The following is a 13,361-nucleotide window of genomic DNA, read 5'->3' as shown; positions in this document are numbered from 1 at the left end:
ACTTTAAAAACTCAGAAATAAGATGACAGAAATTTGGAAATAATTAGAAATAAAAGAAAAATCATTTCAGAAATGAAAATAAGCTGGAAGGAATAGAAGAGCAAACAAAATGAGACACATTGCACCTTAAGAGAAATAGAAGATAAAATGGAGGAGATTTTTCTTTTTTTTTTTCAGTTTCAATGGACACTTTCATTGATTATTTAATAGATCATCAATTGCTTCTCCCTAAAACTGGCATTTCATCTTGTTTCCATGCCAAGTAGTGAACAGTAACAAACTAATCAAAATAAGCTACTTCAAAAAGAAAACTAAGCTAACACAGTTCACTTTGTTTTAACAGGCAAAATATAAATAGATGCACTCTAGAATGCAGGATGGCTTAGTCACTAAGAAATTTAAATGGGATCTTGAAGAATGTAGGCAATTCCAGGGTGCAGTAAAGATGAGCTGAGATGCTGTGCAACTGTTTAAGGGTTCCTGGTGCTACCTCTCTTCGCCACTAGCTGAATCTTGATGTGGGGAGAGGTTTTAGCTAATGCCAATGCTAAGATGACTTAGGGGCTGTGCGCAGGAACCAAAAGGCAGGAAAGTACCAAACATTGCTGAGAGCATCCACTCCCAGGAAGGACTTCACCTTCCAGGGGCTCCAAACTAGCACCACCACCAGTGCTCACATGGCTAACTTTATCCTCTGTGTTCCATTTGGCACAGCAAGTGGCCGTGTCTCCATCACCTGTGATGGTGATGCAGCCCTTGGAAGGAGCTTTCACCACCTTTTCCATGAGTGCTTCGTTTCCCCCAGCAGAAGCTTCCCATTCAAAAATACCCACAGGTCCTTTCCATGCAATTTGCTTAGCCCGACTGACAGCCTCAGCATACTTCTTGCTGCTCTCAGGACCACAGTTCAAGCCCATCCAGCCAGCAGGTATGCCAGAGGCCACAGTGGCTTGGTCAGTCTTGGCATTCTCATCAAACTTGTCAGCAGTGACAAAATCAACAGGTAAAGTAATCTTCATGCCATTCTTTTCAGCTTTGGACATAAGGTCTTTGACAATCTTGAATCCCTCTTCATCAACAGAGAAGTGCCGGTCTCCGTGTTGATGAGCACCATAGGAAGGTAAAAGCCATTCTACCATCAATAATCATTTCATTGACTTTGTCCAGCATATTATTGATCAGCTGGATCTTATCTGCAACTTTAGCTCTGCCTAAAATGGCCAGGAAAGGTCGCTCTGGGCTCTCCAAGACCCTTGGCAAAATAGTTCAACTCCTTCTTCATCAAAAAACCACCAACCTTCTGTGGAAGACTGACTCCCACCATGGGGCTGTGGGCTCGGTGTGCAGTGCTGAAAGCATCATTCACATAGACATCCCCCCGTTTGGAAAGTGAAGCTCGGAAAGCTTCTGCTTTGGCTGGCTCAGCTTTCACCTTGTTCCCAGAAGCATCTTTTCCCTTCCCTTCTTCCTCAATATGAAAGCAGGATAACAGACCCAGCTGCTGGATTGGCACATGCTTTCTCTACTTCTGGGCCCACACAGTCCTTCAAGAACAGAACATCCTTGCCCAGTAAAGATTTTAGTTCTACAGCAACTGATTCTAAGGAGTACTTGTCAGGCATGGGAACACCATCAAGCCAGCCCAGGCGGCTCATAAGGACAACTGACTTGGCTCTATTGTCCAAACAGAATTTGATGCTTGGGACAGCAGCCTTGATCCTCTGGTTGGTTCGTTATCTGATTATTCTTCATAGGAAAATTGAAGTCCACTCTCATAACAACCCTCTGTCCCTTCATGTTCATCTTGTCAAGAGTCAGTGACATTTTGACAATAAGGCAAGGGTGAGAGGTTGGAGATTGAGAGAAGGATAATGCGACCAACATACTACCCAGACGTGTACAGAATCAAGATTTTTCAATAAAAGATACAAAAAAAATTTGAGAGAAATTGATGTATATTGAAGACAGACAAAGAGATCCAACCACAGATAACTGGAATCCCTGAAGAAGAAAAACACGGGGACAAATAGATACCAAATATATTAAAAATATTCCCTAAATTAAAAAAATATGAAACTACATGTTGAAAAAACACACTGTGTAGCTGAGAATACTAATCTATAACAACCAAAATCAAGATATAATTCCATAAAATGAGCAAACTTTAAGGAAAAAGCAAGTATTTCATTGGGTATCAAGTCAAACCCAGCAAGTGACTTATAAGGATAAGAAAATTCGATTATCATCGGATTTCTTTTACAATAATCTTTTAGGCCAGAAGAAAATGGAGTAACAGATTTAAGAGACTCAAGGAAGAAAATGTAAACCAACTTTAAAAGGTTAATGTAAAAGGCACAATAACAATAGTTATGAATATGCAAAATAAGAGAATATTGTTCTTATCAGCTCTTCCTGAAGAATTGTCTAGTGAATGAATTTCAAATAATTAGGATGATCAGACATCAAATATAACTGTTGGTATATATTAAAGACAGGTTGTGTTAGTCAGCTTTTCATTACTATGACAAAATACTTGAGAAAAACAACTTAAAGGAGGAATGGTTTATTTTGGCTCATGGTTTCAAAAGTTTTAGTCCACAGCCAGCTATGTCCATTGCTATGGGCCTGTGCTGAGGGAGAGCATCATGGTGAAGAAGAAGTGGTAGAGCAGAGCTGCTCATCTAATGGCAGTCAGGAGCAGGGAGGCAGAAACAGATTCCACCTCCTACAGCTCCGATCACCTCCCAATGATGCATCAAATTATGAATCTATCATTTGGATTAGTCATTGATGAGGTCAGAACCCTCATGACCCAGTCACCTTCAACACATGAGCCTCTGGGTGACATGCCAGGTTGAAACCACAATACAGGGTTACCTGAAGAACTAATACTAAAGACAGTTAAAAGAGCATAATACCCAAAGCCAATGTTCTCACATAATTAAGTATAGTACAGCTATAACAAATGAGGTGAGAGAGGGACGAGCATATGAATAGTATTTCAAGGTGTTCTTTGTAATTATGTTGTTGGTGATATCATGTGTATTGTTATTCTAAACCTGTTTTGTACATAATGTGGAGTAAAGCAAGTGAGCAATTATAAGATATTCCATTTGCTATGTTTTGAATGTTTTTGTTTCCCCAAAATTCATGAATTAAATTCTTAACCCCTAAGGTGATGGTGTTAGGAGGTTGGACCTTGGACGTGGACTGAGGGGGTGCAGTGGTGATTAGGTCATGAGAAGAGTCCTCATGCGATTAACGCCCAGGGAAGCTCGCTCATTTCTCCCACCAAGTGAGGACACAGTGAGAAAGAGCCATTTATGAGCCAGCAAGTGAACCTCAGCCAACATTGAATCTACTAGCACCTCGATCTTGGACTTTCCACCCTCCAGAACTATGAGGAAAATGTTTCTGTTATTTATAAACTACTCAGTTTGTGGTGTTTGGTATTTTGATATAGCAATCTGAATAAACTAAAACACTATCATTTCCTATATCCTTTGGAACTGGGAATCTAAATATGAAGGCAAAAAGATTCAGAGGTAGTATTAAAAAAACGCATAGTCCTGAATTTTAATTGGAAATATTGTGATCATTAGGAATTTTTCCTGTAAAATTACATCAGTATGTATACTTATCAGATGATAGATTTCCCAACTCTGCTACTGAAAAGTCCCAGAAACAATAATCAATTCAGTAGCACTAAGTATTAGCACCCAGATTGTGGTCTTGAAGTTATATTTCTCACTAATATAAATCAAGACTTTTGGAAACATGAACAATTCCATGTCTGGGTCGGGAGGCATATAATAAGCCTAGAACATCAGATATCAGATATTAAGAATGTTAATAAAAATTACTAAGCCATGTCCCTTAAGAGGACTTAGAGGCCAACTTGGAGAGAACCCAACTGACCAAAGAAAACAGTGTGTGCTAAATAATAATAATAATAATAATAATAATAATAATAATAATAATTTAAAAAGGTAATAACTGCATTGATTGCATACTTACCAAGTATGTCAAAATCCATGAGTTAATGATTTTTGTTTTTGAAGTACTGGGAATTGGACCCAGGTACACTATACCACTGAGCTACATTCCCAGTCCTTTATATTTCTTTCAAGACAGAGTTTCACTAAGTTGTCCAGGTTGACCTCAAACTTGTGATCCTCTTGCCTCAACCTCCTATGTAGCAGGAATTACACATGTGTGCCACCACACTTGGCTAACAATAATATTTCTGAAAACACAAAATATTGTTTAACATCAGGGGATAAGGAACCAATTCATTATCTTGAAAACCAGTGGATAAGGAGAAAGAACCTAGCATTATCCTGCCTTTTCTATTTGAACTGTATCACTGGATGACCCAATGGTAGATAGTAGATGGGGAGATATGCCTTCTTATAAAAGTATTCCCACTAATAAGTGAAAAAGAAATAGAATTTTAGTATCACCATCTTGCAACTGCTAATGAGTTAAAGGATCTAGACATCAACAGTCATAAAAACAGTCAGATTTGATATGCAACCTGAGGAAAGAACACACCAAACCTATAGTTTTATCCAAAGGGATAAAACCAAGTGTGATGAAGGAGAAATTTGACATTGGGACTAGGTACATGGAGGGCTTCTGGAGTAGCTAGAAAATTCTGTCTCTTGACTTGAGTGTTTGCTAAGAGAATGTTGCTATGCAATAGGTTATTAGAGTATACATTTATTTTATATGGCTTTCTAAATCTACTTATTCACAGAGGATGTAAAGATTAAAAGGAATAAAAATCTATTTAACATAAATGATAGCTGTCACAACAAAGTGAGAATTTCAACAAGATTTTCTCATGTGTATTACTCAAGACTGAAAGTACTGAAAAGTACATACCGACAATATTTCCAGTGATTATTATATCTATAAAAAGTAAGAGAGTGAAAACTAGGAAAAGACAATAAATAACCAGGTGAAATAGTGAAATGTAAGAAAGGAAGAGTAGCCTTTAAATCCTAACACAAATCAAAAAAATTTTCAGTGCGTTTAGGTGAGTTATTTGCTCTAAAGTGGGCTTACATTTTACATAGAGGAATGCAGTTTTGTAAAGCCCTTATTACTTGGAAGGTCTTAATATCTGAAACTTGGGGCATAAAAATGTCCCTTCTGGTGATGTTGCTCAGTGGCATGTAGCCCTGGGTTCAATCCCAGCCCTGTTAAAAAAATAAAAAACCCGAAAACAACAACAACAACAAAACCTGTCCAAACTGTGGGGCTGGAGTGTAGCTCCGTGGGAGAGTAGCAGCATGTGTGCTTAGCATGTGGAGGGCCCTAGGTTCAGCATCAGCAACAACAACAACTAATTTCCTGGACCTATTCTAAACTTGTTTATTGCCAAGGGAAGATAAGAGTCTTATATATTTAGATGACTTGTTTAAGCAACGTTGTTGGGCAAATTATCTCTAAGTATGTGAGAGGAAAGGAGTGCCACCAGAATCCTAATGCCAAGTTCTATGAACAGCATTTCCTGTCTTATGGTTAAGAGGGGCAGATTCTAACCTGCAGAATGTAGGCCCAGAAAAGAAGTCTGCTTCCTCCCTCCTTTCTGCTTTTTGAGCTGGTGTCTTAATGGCTAATCCTGCCCATCACTCCAAGTGGCAAGTTATCTGAACTCCCTCACATCAGACCTTTGAGGTTAGTCACTGTTCATTCTACTCCATCCCTACTTTTTTTTCTGCCTTTTTCTCTTTCAGCCAATCCTATTATCTTACCTTTTTAAAAATTATTATTACCCACTCTCCTTTGCCTAATTTTTCTTCTTCTCTTTCATTATAAGAGTAGAAAATATTTGCTACTTAGGAAATAGAATATTCAAAATAATGATGTTCTGCCAATCTACTAAAGATGATCAATAGAAGAAAAATACGCAATTGGTTTAGAAACAACTCTCATCTTGAGTAATATGTAAATTTCAAAATAGAAAACTCATTTATCAAAGTTTAGAATAATAAGTAAAACTCATTTGTTAAAGTCACCATAAAATTTTCGATTACCATTTTCACACATTTATGAAGTCTTTTGGGATCTGTCAAAAATATCGCCATAGTGATTTTTTTTTCCTCATCTAATGCTATTCCAGTTTTTGTCTTCTATGAAAGCACTTCCCACCATATGCCAGATAACTCGCTCCATCACTCTGAGAAAGGGTACCTATGAGCTAGTAACTTGCCAAAGGGACCAGCAAGGCAGTCTGCTGGAAGGGTGAAGATAAGAATTTCCAAGAAAGGTTTCACTTTTCTATGCAAGATTCGGAAGCAGAGGTAGAACCCCCACATTTGGCCACAGTTATCAGAGGATCCAGGGTCAGCTCCTATGATAGTCTTTTGAAATTACAAACAAAAGCTGAAGGACAAAGTTCAACAAACTGAGAATGGGGAAGGACAAAGCTAAAAACAGCCTGAATTCCTGGTGACATGCTTAAATTGATGAATCGATTTCTTCCGGGACTTAACTTCTTTGTGACATAATAAGTGTTTCATTGCTTAAGACATTTTTAGTTTTAAGTTCTGTTGCTTGTAGCTGGAAACATCCTAGTAATACATATCCTGATAATATAGGTAGAATTATTGACCTTTGGTAAGTCACATAGGGGATGGGAAGTAACTGAAATATACTAAATAATAATTATTATTCTTTGTTATCTAACTTTGGAGACTTTGCTTAGAATGTGGGCAAAAACATATCTAATTTCAACTACATAGGCTTAACAGGCAAAAGTGATTGATTGCATTAGCAAAAATTAAAAATATATTAGAATTATTTATACATTTCACTTGCCATGACCTGTTTTGAGACATGACTAAAGTAGAAATTATGATTTTTGTTATAGAAACAGTTCAACAGATAGGCTCTCTTATATCAGTTTTTTTCATAAAATAAAATATTAGGAGTATCCAGTTTACAAATTTCTTTCCAACGGTTCCTTACATTTTCTTGGACATTGCATTCCTGTGATCAACACACATCCTAGATTTACAAGGAGTGAAAAATCCATATAACAACTCTAAAATATGCTTGGATCTAGCCAGATATAGAATACAAAGTGACATGAAACTGGAAATAAAGGCTAGTCTTAGAAAAGGAAGAAAGAGGGAACATATAAACAAAAGAAAATGTGAGACTAGTATCTATCTTTGTCTACCAACCTTCACCCACCCCTTTTTAAAAATATTTGAGTTATTTCCAAAAACATGTGAATGAAAGTAGATTGAAGAATTTTCTGGATAGATTGTGACTACTAGAGATACTCTAAAGTGCATGACCAGAAACTGAAAGCTAGAAGAAAAAATTCCTGTTCTGTAACTAAATTGAAGTTCTCTTGAATCATACATAAATATTTTTCATTGTCAATAAAGACAGTTAAAGAATGTAAACTAAAAGGATATCTGCTATTTATAGCTTCCTCTGAAAGAAAACATGATTTACCTTCTCTCTGTATAAATCCCTTCAATAGAAATCACCCCAGTGCGAAAAAACAAAAAAACAAAACCACAAGCAGCAGCACCACCACCACCACCAGATTGTATAGAATGGCTGATTAAGAAAAATGCTTCCTAAGGGTGTGCTGGTTGCAAAGAAAATTTTGGCAGAAGCTCTATAGGAATCAAGTGAAGTGAAAGAGCAGGGTTGGATGGTGTCCAAGCAAGAAATAAACAAGGTTCTGATGCTGGGAAAATGTATTTATAGTGCAATCCTAAACTTACTTCAATTTAACCCTATTTCTTTCTCTTGATTTTAAATTCTGAAAACAACAAATAACTAATGATCAATTTTCTGTATCCTAATTCCTTAAATGTATTTTTTCAAAACAGTAACTAGTCAACCTTTCTGATTTTTAGATTAAAAATTATATATTTCTTTTCCCTGCATATTTTTAGCCATCAGTCACCAATTACCAGTCCTTTGAATTTTTTTCCTTACCACTAAGTAGTCAAAAGACTGTTTGCCTCATCATAAATGTAGATTCCCAGGCCATATATCAGACCTACTGAATAAAAATGTTTAGAAATAGAACTCCTGTCCAAAACAAAATTTGACAACTACTGCTTTAAAGAATTCTACATCTCTCAATTTATAGGAGTTGACCAATTTTTTTTTTTTTTTTTTTTTTTTTATGAAGGGCCCTGGCAATTTATTTTAGAGGATATATATATTATATATATATGTCATAAATGATTTATATAATAAAAGCTATTATATATCATATATAATACATTATTATATATGTTACATATATTCCATATGTATATATATTTTTCAGTACTGGGGATTGAACCCAGTATGCTCTACCCAGCTATATCTTTTTTTTTTTTTTTTTGAGACAGGGTTTCAATAAGTTTCCCAGTAAGCCTCAACCTTGCGATCCTTGTCTCAGACTCCTGAGTAGCTGGGATTACAGGCATGTACCACCATTCACAACTTTATATTACCTATTTCTTAATAAATCATATTTATTCTACTCCTCAATATCATTCATGCATACTGAAAAAATATCTTTTAGTTTTGATATGACTCAGTTATTAAAATTAGACAACTACTGTATAATGTCAATGCTAAAACATTTCCTAAATGAAATATGCTAAGAAAAACATGATTGAACAAGTCAACCTTTATTTTAATCCTTTTATTCTTTCCTTTTATTTAGAAGACTTGGGCAGTCTGTTATTGGTTGTGTTTATTTGTTTAGGAACAAATGATGATATACAGCCTCTGTAATCTTTATGGCATTAACTAGTACCATTGCAGTAATAGATTAAATCTTTATGAAAGAACACAAAAATAGAACTTTTCCTATTTTGTTCCAAATCATTTAATTAAATGTTCTAGCTAGAAACCAAGTAAAAGCTCCTAAATAATTTCTGACATGAGCTGAATTTTTCTTCTGATTCATAGCGACTGATTATAATCCTACAGCAGTTATAGAAAATTAATTAGTTATAAAGAACAAGACATCTAGAAATAAAAATGAAGAGGCTGAAAATTGAATTGTCATCTTTTTATGCTGTATGAATATAGTCTGACAAAACTAAAGAACTTAGGTCACTAAAATAATATTTTAAGAGTATCTTTATTATACATGGGTTTGTCAACATAATATTATAATATGAATTATATTAACATACACATATAATGTTTTATTTGTGATTAAAAGCTTGCCCAAACTGCTACCTGTTGTTAAGTAAGAATCTTGTAAATTTTAGTCCACGGTCCTAATACTTTTGAATTACTTGGGACTTAGAATCTCTGGAGGATGTACCCTAGGAATCTGCACTTTGCTGAACATTTATTACTGCACACTGCTGCCAGCATTCTGACAAGGATGCCAATGTCTTCCCTAGCTATGAGATGCAGATGCTCCAAGATGCCATATTTCATCCTTTCTTGGAATAGACACAAGGTATTTATTAGAGTCCACAATTAGGATCCATAATCACAAGTGAGCAACTGATTCAAAGGGGATGAATTTTGTCCTTTAAAAAAATTTTTTTTGTAGTTATAAACAGAATGCCTTTCTTTTATTTGCTTATTTTTAACTTGGTGCTAAGGATCTAACCCAGTGCTCCGCACATGCTGGGCAAGCGCGCTGCCACTGAGCTACAGCCCTAGCCCAAACTCTGTCTTTTTTAAACCACCTCTTTGGTGTAGAAATGTGTGGGCTGGTGACAATATCCAGTCACAATTGTTTACATCATCCTGAAAAATTTATTGATGACTCCAACAATTAATATCGAATCACTGATGGACAAATTTTATGTTTTCTAATGAAGATATAGAATGTATCTGTATAATATCCCAGAAGGCTTTGAACAGAAGATTCTGCAGGTGCCCTGTTTGTGTAGATTTTTTTTTAAATTTGGTTTTATTTAATCACTGTAGTTTCTCTCCTAGAAAAAGTTACATGAATTTTGGTGTATCTTAAAAAACAACAGACAGCAAGAATAAATTTCTTACAGAAAGGAAGCAACTATACATGAGGGTGTCAACGAACCCCAGAGTCTCCCTAAATCTGACTACGGTCTTGATTCTCTCTTCCTGTATTTCTCCTCCTCCTTGGTGTCTTTTTTGTGTCACTGTCATTGTCATCACAAAGCTTAGACATAGTGTATACTTGTTAACACCTCTGATATTCTGGCTTAAGCATTCTGCAACTCTTCATATAGCTGAAATTTGACTTCAAAAAGATTTAGTATAGTGTTTTTCTAAACTGTATTCAGTATGCTCAGAGATTTTATTTTAGAAAAATTATTATGGTTTAAATTTTGATGGAGTACAAACACAAGCCAAATATTTCACCTAGAATTCCTAAATATCCTAGAAAGATTCTTAGTGGAAACAACACAGAATTAGAAGGGTAAAACTAGCCAATCCTTGGGTTTGAACACTAGTTTAGGAAATTATACTAGCTTTGTATTAGCTATCTATTGCAAGTTAACAAATTAAATCTCAGGTGGAAATAATAAACGTGTATTTTCTCACGATTTTTGAGGGTTAGAAATATAGGTGCAGAATAAATAGGTGGTTTTGGCTTAGGGTCTCTTATAAGTATGCAATCCAGATGTCAGCCAGGGCTGAGGCTCTGTTGGGAAACACCTACTTGCACACTTAGGTTTTGCCACAGGGATGCCTTCTCCCAGTATGGTCGCTGGCGTCCCCCAGTGCAAGAAATGGTGTGTGTGTTTGTGTGTGTGTGTGTGCGAGAGAGAGAGAGAGAGAGAGAGAGAGAGAGAGAGAGAGAGAGAGAGAGAGAGAGAGAGAGAGAAAATATGCATGTTATGCATTCAAGTTAGAAGCCACAGTGTTTATAATCTAATCTTGGAAGTGACATCTAATCATTTCTTCCACATACTATTCATTAGGAGTGAGTCAATATTTCCAGCCCACACTCAAGGAGAGGGACTTATATAAAGGCATGGGAACCAAGGGGTGCAGGGGATCATTGAAAGTCATCTTAGAGGCTGCCTGTAACAAGTTTCTTTGCTGTAGGAATTTTAAATTACAGTTATTTGTCACTTAACAAGGACAAGTTCTGAGAAATGTGTCATTTGGTGATTTTGTCACTGTGTGAACATCATAGAATGTATTTACACAAATCTAGATGGTAGAGCCTACTACATACCTAGGCTATATACTGTATACCTTTGTTTATGCAGTTTATTATTGACTAAAACATCACCGTGCATCATATGATTGTATTTAACATCTACAGTATCACTGTGAACATAGTATAGTAAGTTACATTTTTCAAAGTATTTCAAGTCCTTCTATCTGTTTTCATGCTGCTGATTTATGTATGCACCTAGTGTTTAAGGACTTGCTGCCCAAGGTATGATCCTTGGACCAGAGAGTTTATTATAAACACAGACTCTCAGGTCCAACCTTGATTCACTGAATTATGAATAATATTCCTTATCTTGGCATCTACCTTTAAATATTAATATAGTTACTCAACTTTCTTTTGATTGGTATGCATTTGGTATATCTTTCCCCAAACCTGTCTTTTTAACTTGCTTAAATTCTTATATTTCAGGGTTTCTTATAGACTATATTTTTACTTTTTTGTAGACTTGTACAAATACATTTAGCTGACAATGTCTGCCTTTTAATTGGGATATTAAGGCCATTTGCATTTAATGTGATTATAAAAACAGTAGAATTTAAGTTTACTAACTTTTAAATTGTTTTCTATTTGTCAATTTATTCTCTAAACTTGAACCCCACATTCTTGCTTTCTTTGGGGTTGTTATTCCATTTTATCTTCACTATAAGTTGATGAATTACATTGCTTTTAAAAATAGTGTAGTGTAGTGTTTGCTCTAGGTTTTTAAAAATGTTTGAGACACATTTTATTTAATTATATCATAGAAAAGAGATTGCTTCCATGGTTTTTGATATCATAAATAATGCTGTGACTAATATTTCTTTCTTTGTTTCACCTACAATTGTGACTTTCTTCTTTTTAAGAATTTTCAAGAGAGGGATTACTGGTCAAATGCATGAATTTTTCAAGGATTTTGCCACATGTTGTTAAGTTATTCAACAGAAATGTTGCACCAGTATATTCTCTCATAAGTTTTTCTGCTGGTTCTTCTCTCTGATCACAAACTAACCCTGGAGTACTGTTAAGGTGATTCTTAGGATATCAATAGTGCCTGTAAATGTTCAGGATTTTCTTTCCCTCTCTATTGTGCCCATAAGTTCTTGTGGGGAAGGTGCTTAAGTATGGAAAACCCTATTGGGCCTTGGCAGGTAGAAAGGTGCTAAGAAAGGTAAGGGAAGACACGGGGAGAAGAAGGCAGCCTTGCCCAGAACCTGCTCAGTACATAGTAATGCTGCCCAGTATCTGGTTTCCCAGGCTGGCAGTCTTGTATCAAAGATGAGGCACAAAGCCTTCAGTATTAGTAACTCGAGGTTTAAATGTTGATCAGCATTCTGCCCTTAGACAAGTTATTTTGTTTCCTCCTTTTGTTATATATTACCAATGTGGGTAATAAATTGGGAAGAATATATTTTGCTGATACTAAAATGCATTTTTCTTTCTTTTAACATTTCTGAAATAAGAATGTATTATGCAACCAGTGATTTTAAAGTTATTTACAACTGTGCATTGTTTTATACTCAAGCAGTATTGTTTTTTCTTAGTGATTGTCGTAGGCAGAATTATAAAAATGACCCTCCAGTCACACTTCCCCTTGTATAATCACCTCCTCTTGAGTGACTGGAACCTATCCAAGGGATGAAATGTCAATCCAATAATGACCTCATGCTCATTTCCTGATAAGCCTGTTGAAATCATCAGTGCCCTTAAAAGCAGTGAGTTTTTCTGGTTCATGAGTAAAAAGGGAAGTCAGATTTATAGAACAGAGATTTGAAGAGATCAGAGCCTGTGTTAGTCAACTTTGCATTGCTGTGACCAAAATACCTAACAAGAACAACTAAGAGAAGGAAAAGTTTATTTTGGCTCATGGTTTCAGAGCATTCAGTTCATGGTTGGCTGGCTCCATTCCTTTGGGCTGGAAGTGAGGAAGAACATCATGGCAGAAGAGCACGGCAGAGGAAAACTACTCAGTTCATGGCAACTGGAAGCAGAGAGAGCTAGTCTAAGGTTTACAATATACAGCTTCTACTTATTATAATCTAGCTTCATGTACTATGAGTCATTTCATGTATAAGAACCTTACTATATCTTACATGCATCCTTTCATCCTTTGCAGTATTGTCATACATTTTAATCAAAAAATATCTCACAATACATTGCAAGTACTTTTGCTTTAGATAGTTGTCTTTGAAACTGATTAAAATAATTTCAGTTT

At 35.7% G+C, this 13,361-nt stretch overlaps 1 pseudogene across 1 annotated transcript; it reads right to left on the bottom strand.

Annotated features, from left to right (window-relative positions):
* Nucleotides 1–221: 221 nt before the first annotated feature.
* LOC306656809 (phosphoglycerate kinase 1-like) lies at nucleotides 222–1,945 on the bottom strand (annotated as a pseudogene). Its single transcript has one exon. The product of its transcript is annotated as a phosphoglycerate kinase 1-like (transcript).
* Between the last annotated feature and the right edge of the window lie 11,416 nt (nucleotides 1,946–13,361).

This window comes from Sciurus vulgaris, assembly GCF_902686455.1.
Source record: "Sciurus vulgaris genome assembly, chromosome: 3".
NCBI classification, from domain to species: Eukaryota; Metazoa; Chordata; class Mammalia; order Rodentia; family Sciuridae; genus Sciurus; species Sciurus vulgaris.
Note: the sequence above shows the minus strand (reverse complement) of the source record. Positions and strands in the feature narration are given on the sequence as shown.